The sequence below is a fragment of the Cyprinus carpio genome, chromosome B14 (genome assembly GCF_018340385.1).
Source record: "Cyprinus carpio isolate SPL01 chromosome B14, ASM1834038v1, whole genome shotgun sequence".
Classification (NCBI taxonomy): domain Eukaryota; kingdom Metazoa; phylum Chordata; class Actinopteri; order Cypriniformes; family Cyprinidae; genus Cyprinus; species Cyprinus carpio.
In genome coordinates this window covers 26,294,437-26,306,590 of record NC_056610.1, presented here as the reverse complement: position 1 = coordinate 26,306,590, position 12,154 = coordinate 26,294,437, and the positions used below count along the sequence as shown (strand labels likewise).

Sequence of the window (12,154 nt, the reverse complement as noted above, 5' to 3'; positions counted from 1 at the left end):
TTAGTTCTTTTAACTGAATGTCTGGTTTTATTTGATTCCATCTATTCTGTTGATGTGGTTTTATTTCTGTTCAACAGGGAACTAAGATAAAACATGGTGCCATACATGGGGACATAATTTGCTTATTTTTTCATTTGGTTATTTCTAATGGGCACTTAAAATAAACAATATGGCAATAAGTAATGGTTTACATGCTCATAAACAATGTACAGAGCAGTGAAGCAATTCTCTGCTAGAAATCTGAGTCATTGCCATTTTAGTCTCACACCTCTTCTTAAGATGCATCACCATTTTACACACATGGCTGTTATTAACCGCAGCATCTCTAATAAAAGGGTTTAGTTACGGTGTTTGTCAGTAAGCAGGAGGTGCTTAAATGGATCAGGTCTAACAAATTATATGGATAGAAACCATTTAAAAGGCTGTGAATTGCATGTTAGTGTCCCCTCACAATGCAACTTTATACTTCGTTCATCCGTGTCTAGCAAGTTATAATTATAGTAGTTTTAATTTAAAATTAAGCACAAATATAGGGTGGGTTGATGGTGGTAATTTTAAAACCCTTCACATCTGCATTCTTACTGTTACTTAGGACATTACTGGGAACTTTAGCACCCTTCCTGCAAAGTGTGTTGTGAAAGGAGAATGCATTAACTGAGAAATGGCAATGAGAAAGTTTCAAACGGAAGTCAAGTGAGGTTTTTATTGGATATAATGTATGCTGTTAGTATAAGGTGATAATGAAATGCACATTAACAGTGCCAAACAAAGTAGTATATATATGAAGTTGTTTAGTACTGTTCAAAAGTTTGTCAAATTTTCATTTATTCATCCAGTGATGGCAAAGCTGAAATTTCAGCAGCCATTAACTCCCAGGGTCAAAACTACACTCCAGTTTATTTTTAAGGTGACAATGTGATTATTTACCATCCCCTTTGCTCAATTTGATGCTTCCTTGCTCAATAAAAGAATTAATTTCCTCAAAAAAACTTTTACATCTTAATGCAAAACAAACAAATGTGGAACCAATAGGCAGTCTTTTTTTTCTTTTCAGCCAAAAAAAAAGTGTTTTCAAGAGGGTTCACATTACACCAAACTAAGATAGTAACTAGACAAGACTCTAAAAAAAAAAAATTCTGTGATTAACTCCCAATAGCTGCCACAGGACACAAGACTCTGTACCAGTACCTCAGCATCCCTCAACATAACTTGATAAGCAGAGATAAATATGATGCTATCATTGCATTACTACCACCCATCCATTTCACATACTAGTACAGTTTTCCTGTCAGCACTTGCATGAAGACAGATGACAGAAAAATGTACACATTTTTCACAACTGTCAATTGTTTTCACTTAACACACTGTAATTTGGGAAATGTTTCTGAATGCAGAAAACAAGCACAGCTTACAAATAAACTTTTATTGGTCATTGCAATTGCTGCAGCTTAAATGAAGGTGAGCCATTTCAGATTCCCAAACATCCCACAGGAAAGTAAAGAATACACCCTCAGAATAAAAGAATACATGTTGATAAAAGTATATTGATAAAGTTTAGAGACATTAAATCAAAAGAAAACAGTATTCAAAAAACAGATGAAATTGCTATAAAGGAAAAGAATAAGTTAAAGAAGAAAAACAGCAATCAACATTTTGGAGTTATGTACCATATATTGAATATTTTCACATTTGGTTTTTAATTCAACTCAATTTTTGCCTGCTGCTTTACAATCTCTATCAAATGCCACTAAACAGTATCCAAAGAACTTTGCAATCAATTTCAATTCTTTCTGTGCTCATAGTGGTTTCGTTCTCATTTTCAAGTCATATAGAAGAAAGAAAAAGTCTGTCACTGGGGGGGCAGATAAGTTCTTGGTTTGTCTTCTCAGTCCTATCATTCTTAGCCAATCATTTTTGATTAAGACAGAAATCGAGTTCCTGAAGACTGGTTAGTCAAATGAATGGTCGGAACAAGCTAGAAAGATGGCTTGGGACTTTGGAATGTAGCTGAGAGCCACTGAGATCCAACCAACTCTTCAATTCAGCTCCCTGCCGTTTGGAAGGTAGGCACAAGGTGAGCAGGCAGTTTGGCCGGAAGCTCGTGGCCCCTCAAGCTTTAACCTTTGATCAGGTGATTCGCAAGTGCAAACTCTTCATCATCCAGATAGCCGTCTTTGTCACATCTGGGGACCAGAGTCCAAATCTTTCCAAGCACTGTGTTTGGCAGCTTGGACTTCACCAACTCCTTCTTAGCCGTGGCACCAGATATCTTCCCCATTAATTGTGGAGAGCATGTAGAACATTTCATCATAGGATGGCTTATCACGGCCCACGATCCATTCCAGCTCATCTATGCCTTCACCTGCACCTTCTCCATATCCGTTGACCAAATGGCCCATTCATGGTTCCCTCAAACGCACCACCCCTTCACTGACTGGCTGGGCATGGCGGCCTCCTCCTTACGGACCAGCGTCATGAGCTTAGCGATGTCGTTACCTAGCATGTCTTCCACTGACTCCAGCAATTTGGTTTAAATGGCGGGAAATTTGGTGAAGTCCTGAACAGCTAGCAACTCCTGCAAAAAATATGTGTGTTGTGTTTTTATTTTTTAAACAAAAGATCTTTATAAAACTTTAATTCATTAGATAAAAACTCTTACCTGCATTTTCTTTAAATTAGGAAAGTCTCCTGGTGAAATGTTGTGCTCTTTCTGAATCTTTTCATATATAGTCGCGCCCAAGTTGTTAATAAGCTCTTTTTTCTTTGAGTCTTTGCCAAATACACTTGGCATTTCTTTCTTCAGAGCACTGATAATGTAAGCTTGTACCTAAAAGGAAAGTATTAAATGGACTCGGATTAAATACAAATAGCATTTGTGCAGTTTCGCGTGACAGAACTACACTTCTCACAAGTATTAAGTTATTTCATAAAGTGAAAATAAGAAGTGAAACCAAAATCTGGTACACACGTACTGGGGTTTAAAGTTCATAAAAAAAAATATCCTGATAAAAGGCATTTTCATAGACCAACACACTGAACTTCAACCCTCATAATTAAGGGGGGGGGGGGGATTAAATAACTGTTTCCTATTTATATTTGAATTATATTAAAAGTTCAGTTTCACATGATCCTTCAAAATCATTCTAGTATGCTCTTTTGATGGTTTATAGATTATAAATATAATTATAAATGCCTTTTCTACCATTTTTGATCAATTGAATGCATCCTTGCTGAATACTAATCCTAAGATTTTGAACGCTAGTGTAAATGTGCAAAAATGTCATAGTTTCACCTTAGCGAGACGTGCTCTTTTGATCAGATCATTGAGTTTCCGCAGAGCTGCATTCTGGGGAAGACTTTGAATATCCCGGAAGAGGTCCTGCTCCTCTGCTTCAAACAGCTTCCTGTTATCTGCGATCAGAAGTGGCTGAGCCCAAAAGGAGCCGATATACACTCGGACCACCTCAGGGGTGTTGATGATCTTCCCCAGTGACCACATGAGGGCACCATACACCCTCATCAGCTGCTGGGTGCTGATCTGGTCAGCTTTGTTCAGAACCACACGCAATCTTCGTCCTCATGATTTTTCAGGGCCTTGATCACCTCTGAGAACTCATCAGAAATGTCCAGCTTGTGGGCGTCGAAGAGCAAGATGATTCTGTCCACTCTTTCTGCAAACCACTCAAGAACTGCTGCAAAGTCATAGCCTGCAATTGAGTTAGAAAGTTAGAAAGACGTGCATTAGATTGGGCCCTAAATCAAAGCTCTGGAAAGAGGAAGTCAGCAGGGCTGCATGGAACATGCTTTATTTTTAGAAAAGGAGGTCAGGGATAATGGATTTGATTAGCATCATCTGATCTCAGTGACTTCAGAAAACTGTAAACTGCAACTAAAGCCATGTATTCAGAGAGAAAGAGATCTGCTGCCTGTGAAATCCCCGGTGTAGAGGAATTGAAAGGCATCTATCATCATTGTGCATCTATTTATTTCCATTTGAGAACCTGTGGCAGTTCTGGCTAGGTAATAAACCATAGAGGGACAAAAAAAAAAAAAAACTTTTTAGGAAAAAATGGGAGATTCTTTAACCCACAAAAATCATGACATAAACTGTAGTTTTTGGACATTTATGAAAAACTATAAGCAGAAGGGACAATGAAAACCACAACAACAACAACTTGGGGTTAAAGGGGAGTGTAAACACCAACGATTTGCATCAAAGGAACTATTAACCAAAATCAGCAATAAGACTACCAGAAGTATAAAATAAATACACATGGTAAGAATATGAGGTTAATATAAAATATTGAATTTAAACATTTTAAATGAAGAAAATAAAAATCATTTATTATATTTATTTTAAACTGTTATATTTAATTCTAACACTTAAAATTAATAAAAATGTACCAAAGAAAAATACAAACACTATTTTAACCTACAATGATTGTACCATAAACTTATGTTTTTGAAAGCTGCATTTAAATAACAAATTACATGAAGTCATGCTGATTGGAAAACTATATGCAGGAAAGAAAAAGAACATGAGGAGGAGTTACATCAGTAAAGTGTGGTACCTGTTACAAGGCTGTAAGAACTATAAAGAAAGAAAATATTATATGGATATGAGGCAGAAACGAACAAAATTATAAAGACATTAAAAAAAAAAAATAATAATCCAGTACAAATTTATTCTAACGACCTTTTAGATTTCCTAATTAATAAAATGTACAAAAGATACATAGGGGAATTTTTTTTGAATTATCACGAAATAAATCGTTTTGAATGTTGCAACTGAATAATCTGCAAACTTCCTTTTTTGAAAAAACGACATGATAGTTCTGACCCAAGTCAACATTATGAAAGCGCTCAAAAAAAAAAAAAAAATGATCGCAATCATCAATCACATTTTTTTTAAATAATAAATTGCCGCGAATAAATTGGCAGTGGTCAGTGAGAGGTGCTTCTTCGAAAAAACATTTTCTGAGCAAATCTCCACATGACCCTGTACCACACAGGAACTTTTAGTTCCACATTTTAAACTGAACGTCACCTCATGAACCGGCTATTCCAGCCATTTGCCGTAAATGGCACATCTTCCCACATGGATAACTCCAGTTGCAATAGTAGACCCAAGCGACCCAATGACATCATAATAGCTTACCCCACAGCAACACATGGAGCACAAAGAGGCTGTTTGAGCTGCAGTCAAGACAGAAATGTACTGATGGGCTTTCATGCTTAATCCCACACAGACACAACTGCGGCACAGTCTGCTGCTGTGTCTCCAACAGAAGTTGCTGGGACTAGTGGTGGAGGGGCCGCCTCAGCAATGACCTGCTATGTGACCATGGTGTGCGGGCCACCTTGATCTCAGTATCTGGTTACTGGCTCAACGGGCCCCAGAAGGGACAAAAGGGTCACATGACTTCTTGAGACCTATCCTGTAACAATGGCACATTTCTGTTTCTTAAAGTGCACGAGCTGTCTCTTTGTGATGTTGCTATCTGTATCTACAGTTGTAGACTGCAGTGAGTTTACATACAGGGGCCAACTCAGCATTCCTTCTAATTCCTTCCTGTTCACGGATGAATGAGAAGCACCATGGAGTTCAAGCATAACTATCAGATAGTGACTGTGTGAAATATGTTGGACAATCAACAAAACCCAAGTACAAGCTGCCAGTCATATGATGACGCATCCCCACCCACGAAACCCTTTCCAGTGGTATTAAAAGAGGGAACTGGGAACAATGTGGTCAGGATTATTTTGGCACAATAGTTTTATCCCTACCAACATTAAGATTAGGCCAGCAGGTTGCTTTTGATTGGGGATTTATGCCCAGTGAACAAAACTTGCCTGAGCAGCTCCTGATATCCTGTTTTTGTTATGGCATCTTCATTTAATGAAGTACAGCACTAAATGGACTATTAGTGGAGAAAAATATATTGTCAATATTTCCTGTATTACAGAAAATCCACTTATAGATTTTAAACAGAAGAGTGAGCAGGAAAGGAAATCAGGCTTGTTTTACTTGCTTTTCCATAGCCAAAGAAAACAAACTTAAATTTTCAGAGAGTTTCACAATAAAAAAGTCACTCCAAAAAATTTGCATGGAATGAATTATGTATTATTATGCTAAAACGCATCGGCTAATAGTTTTCTACAGACCATGACACAAAATAAAGGACAGTGCAACTATATGTACTATAATAATATATGTGAAAGGAAAGGGAAATGACAAAGAAGAAAGAGTACAAAAATTGATATTAATTGATAAAAGGCAACAGTATTCCTTGAAGAAAGAATGATCAAATCAAAAAATAATGGATATTATAGATATGAGGGTGTATAAAACAAAATAAAACCAAAAAAAATAACATGAAAAATATAAAGGTTATCAACGTATAATTAATTAAATTTATTATAAAAAGCATTTAGATATTTTACATATTCTAATTAATTATTCTAATTAACATTTTTAAAGTAATACAAATTTGATTATATAATATTTTTATTGTTGATTTTAGTTGTTGTTAATTTATTATTTTATGTTAAAACAAGATAAGGCAGAAAAGCACCCAAGGCGGCTGACCTCTGCTGATCCTTTGTTTTTGACATTCCCCCCCCCCCCCCAGGATGCCTGGAGTATCGATGATACTGAGCTGCTCTCCAAGACGGGGTTTTTTAACTGAGCACACATAAACCTGCGTGGAGAAAGAGAGAATGTCATGTAGAAGAGACCATAACAGGTTGGGTGAGATTTGAGGCCAAAATACTACACCACTCTCCTTACCCTCTTTTTCTCTCATTGTCTAAAAAAATACAATAGAGATCAAAAGTAAAAATGTTTGACAATCAGATTTTATTAACATTAACATTTAAATCACATTTGCAGAACAATTGTATTAAAACCACAAGAAGATTTTACTTCCTTGTGTAACTACATATATGTTTTTTAATCAGCATGAGATCAGGACTGAATTTATGCTGAAATCTCAAGAACACCAGGTCTCATTCTGTAATAACATGAAATGTACTTTGCTTATACAAAGCTGTGGATTTGTTTTTGACAGTGATCAACAGTCTCTCTCCCTGTCAGCCTACAGCACTGCCAACCGCCTGCTAATACACATATGCCAATCTCCGTCACAAGACTGAAGCTTACAGCTAGAAACTTTCTTAATGAAGCACAGAAAACCACTAGAGTGAAGTAGTGCTGTCAAACGATTAATCGCATCCAAAATAAAAGTTGTTGTTAACATAATGAGTCTGTACTGTGTATATTTATTATGTATATATAAATACAAACACATGCACGTATATATTTAAGAAAGACATGTTTTGTTTATATATTAAATATATATAAATGTATATATAAATGTAAAAATATATAAATGTATATACACGTAAATATTTTCAAAATATATACTGTATGTGTGTAAATATCTCTTCTGTATATATAGTACTATGTGTGTGTGTGTGTGTGTATATCTATATATATAAGCGTATATTTATACTTATATTTAATTTTATATTTATATATATATATATATATATATATATATATATATATATATATATACACACACACACACATAATAAAATAACCTTACAAAATACAAAAACTTTATTTTGAATGCGATTAATCATTTGACAGCACTAGTGAAACTGTTTCCCACATTAGGACACAGGTTTCTCTCTTTAAAAAAAAAAAAAAAAGCACTATTTACTCAAAATATGCCAATAGAAATTTCTCTCCAATGGTTTGTTCATTTTTTTAGGCTTGCTTAAGGGCAAAACTTTGAAGTAGGCCATAAGGGGCTGCCAAACTGGATGTTAAAGAAAACTGACAAAAACCCAAGGAAGCTTTTTATGATTACATTTCAAGGCTCTTCTGTGTCATCTAATAACAAACTTTAAGAAATCTGGATGAGAACAGAACATGCAACACTAAAGCAGCTCACCCACCCTTTTGCACCAGGCCTAAAGAGTTCCTGGAAGACACAATGTCACTGCAGCGTAAGGTTTCATAAACTACTGAATACTTAATTATTGAAAATTAACTAAGTATTCCTTTCAGAAAGACAAAATGTGCTGAACAGTCTGCACTATTCAGACAAATTCCCTTTCATGCAAAACAGAGGAATTTCTCACATTTGAATATGTAGGCGAGTTTTACACATTTTGAAATATTCAGACATCTGAAAATGGAACCAGTTTACACATCTTTTATAATCCGTAATTTCACAATGACCAAAAATAATCACGTGACCAGCACTAAGAGTGGAAAAAAGGAAATATCTTTAGAATGAAATAGCATTATTATTATGTGGGTTTTATGGTTCTCTGTTCGGGAACAAATATTTAATTCTGCTGCATCAGACTTGAACTTTTTAAACAAGCATATGGCAGAGCGCTGGTAATCCCAGCCTGCTTCAATCCGCTTGAGTAGACTCAACATCTGACACCACCCAGAAATCTGCTCCAGTTATTTTACAGGGAATGTGGAAGCTGTTCAGACTGGCAATCACATAACATCACACATGTACGGCACGTGGGCTAAATGTCCTGGTTAGGTGTTGCCCCCATCTACTGTAACTGTGATAGTAGGTAAGTTACACAAACAGACTAACAGCCCAAGACAAACTCAAGCTGAAGAACATGGCCTGTGTGACACCTGCTCTCAGCATATGCCAAAAACTCAATCCAACACACATGGAAACTATGACACAACTTTCTAGAGAGTGAATAATGACTGAATTATTATGAGGTCATAATTAAAAACAAATGGATACTGTAAAGCTCCTTTTGTCTAAGTTACTAAAATACATTAAAATGCAAATACTATCAAAAGGATTTAGACCTATGATGAACATTATTAGGTCTATATTATGTTTTTCTTTAAAAAAACAGTAAAACAATTATGCTATAGATTATTCTTGATTATTATTAATTTATTCACCACGATCGTTTACAATATACATTGTAAACATTGTTTACAATGTTTACCAACATGCAAAATTTTTTTTAAATAAAATACAATCTGTTGCTATATATATATATATATACACACACACACACACACACACACACACACACACATACACACCTTTTTACTTAATGTTTACACTATTTGTTGTAATCAACAAATACAAATATGACAAGAACGTGTTTTAAACTAGATCATCTCAATTCATCATTGGTTCATGTGTCAAACATTTGCCAGAGGTCAAAATAACTGAGATGCTTGAGTCAGAGACTGCAATTTTTCCAAGTCACTTAAGTAACATGTACTTGAGCGCAATTTCCTGATTCACAAACATAAGGCTAATCTTAGTTTAATCCATTCCACACCTGAAACTCCATATGTAGTCACAACTGAGCATTTTATCAATGGATCCTTTATGTTACATGATACATGGGTGTATTAACCTATTGAGGAAAGCGTTTCCAAAGGCGTTGAGTTTTCGGAAAGGCTTTTTTGGGTCCACAACCAGCGCATTGCCAGGTATCACACGCCTTCCTGCTCGCCGTGCATAACCGCGATGAAGGAATCCGTCGTCGGCTCGGGGCCTATCCTCATCCCGGGGAAGTCCTGCTCCATCAGATGCCTAATGAAGGTGGGTCTTCCCGGTCGAGTACTGTCCCACCAGCAGCACCATGGGCTTGTTGTCAAAGTCAGCATCTTCTAAAGCCGGTGAATGGAAGTCGTGGAAATGATAGGTGTCCTCCAAAGGGAAGAGTTTGGGTGCGGTAGAGGCGCTTCAGTCCCCTCCGACACGTTTTGGGAAAAGTTCTGGGTCTTTCTTTCCTTCTCGTTTAGACCAGCTGAACATGATGGTTGTTTTACGACGAGTCCAGTGCGAGAGAAAAAGACTTCTGCTTTCAAATGTTGGCCACAAACCCAGGCAACGTCCTGTCGAAAGTTTGACTGTCCCACCCCTGTACAGTCCCCCTCTGCGTAGCCTATTTTTACGACTTGATGCTGCAATTCATTAAATCCAGAACTGTAATGCAACGGCAATATCAGAGATTGTTGAAACACTCCTCTGTGAATGCACGTCGTTTAAAGTTGGGGAAATTCTTATATAATCGATCTCAACTTTATACGTGTATCTAAACCAACTGCGGTTTGCATGCGGAATCTTAAATACTTCATAATAAAAGCCTCGGTTTCGCAACTAATGTGAGGGAGGTAGCGCTGGAGCATGCATAATACATACATGTTTGAATTGAAATCGCCAGATATGGAACATACAGCACCACATTAAACACCAAAGCTCTACGTGGCTCTTAGGAATGACGATTTTGTTTGTGAACGTAGTTAATACGCATGTTTTCTATTTTTCTGTTGGTCAATATTTTTTTCAGTACTATTCTGTAAAACATGACAAAACAGATACATTTTAAATAGAACGTACAAACGTACAAACAGCGTACAACCTAATATTTTTTTTTTTCCCCGAAATTATATATTTTCAAGCTAAAAAATATTTAACTTTCAGAAATGCCAAGACGACGAGAACTATCAAGGTGTAGGGTTACACCATTTGACTTGAATAAAATGTGCATTTTTCATTTCAGCATTTACACCATTAAAACATAAAAAAGCCCCATTAAGGCATTAATATAAAAATAAGTGAAAGTGAAAAAAATGACATACAGCCAAGTACATACAAAACTGCCTGTTGTAATATACCTGCACATACAGTTGTCAATTTGTATATTGTTATTCCTTACCCTACTTATTTGTATTTTTTAATTATGTGTTTTTTTGTTCTGTCGCTGTCATTCTGTTGCCACTGCGGAAGCTTCTGTCAACGAAAACTAATTCCTCGTATGTGTAAACATACCTGGCAATAAAGCTCATTCTGATTCTGAAGTATGGTGACCCATACTCAGAATTTGTGCTCTGCATTTAACCCATCCAAAGTGCACACACACACACACCGTGAACACACACCCGGAGCAGTGGGCAGCCATTCATGCTGCGGCGCGCCGGGTAGCAGCTGGGGGTTCAGCGCCTTGCTCAAGGGCACCTAGGTCGTGGTATTGCCGGCCCGAGACTCAAACCCACAACCTTAGGGTTAGGAGTCAAACTCTCTAAACCATTAGGCGACTTCCCCACAAAACAAAATAAAAACAAAATCGTAAAAATAAATAAATAAATAAAGTCGAAATTTAAAACGGTTATAACCACTGATCTATAATAAATGGTTCTATAATATGATCTATAATAGATCAGTGGTTATAATAAAAAAGAAAAGAAAGGCTAAATGTGTAGGGCGCGTTCTATTCTGTTATGAATTGACACAGAACACTGATTAGACAACAGTGTACCCTTGTGGACACCAGTGGTAACTACATGATAAACAGACATCTACTGAGGTGAACAAAACAAACGGCTGTAAATGGAGTCATTGCTTTTACCTCAACTAGAGCAAGGTCCCTTTAAGACCAAGTGATGTCCACTCGGCGGCCCATCTTTGAAAACCCCTCTCGAGCATCCAAGTGCAACTCCTATCTCTTTGAATGAGAAACATCAAATTCTACAAAACCGTTCACTAGGCTTGCAGTTAAAATTTCATATTTAAAATCACAAAAGGAATCTGATAACAACTGTGTCATAAATGTTGTTTGTTTTGCTCAAATAGCGTTATAAAAAGCTTATTATTCAGGCTAGATCAGCCGTCTCAGAACCATAGACTGTATAAAAACAGCTCAGAACGCTGACTGTTCTATAGCAACCGGGACGCTTCTAACGGTCGGCAGGTGCAGTGACGCGCTGACTTTACCGATTAGCGATTGGCTCCTTCATTCAGAAGGCGGGGCTTCCTGCGATTAAGCAGCCATTTTTCCCCATTCAAAACCTTTCTTTTACTGTCTATGTTCAAAACTACACGAGTGGACATGTCTTGGGTATTCTGTAGTCTTTGACTAAAGGAACGATTTGCCATACATATTTGTAAATGTATACAGATGCATTATACATTATAATATACAGTTCTACGTGCAGGATAAGGCATCCCATAGGCACAGCGCCTCCGTCACATGTGACTCTCTGCAGGTAACAGCTCCTCCACTGGCACTGCAATACATTTCCACATGGAGAGGCTGTTACACCCAGGGAGCACCAGGAGCAGCTCTCAACACTTCC

General features: G+C 36.9%; 1 pseudogene; it reads right to left on the bottom strand.

Moving 5' to 3' along the window:
- Positions 1-2,041: 2,041 nt before the first annotated feature.
- On the bottom strand, positions 2,042-9,838 carry LOC122139701 (annotated as a pseudogene).
- Positions 9,839-12,154: the final 2,316 nt, after the last annotated feature.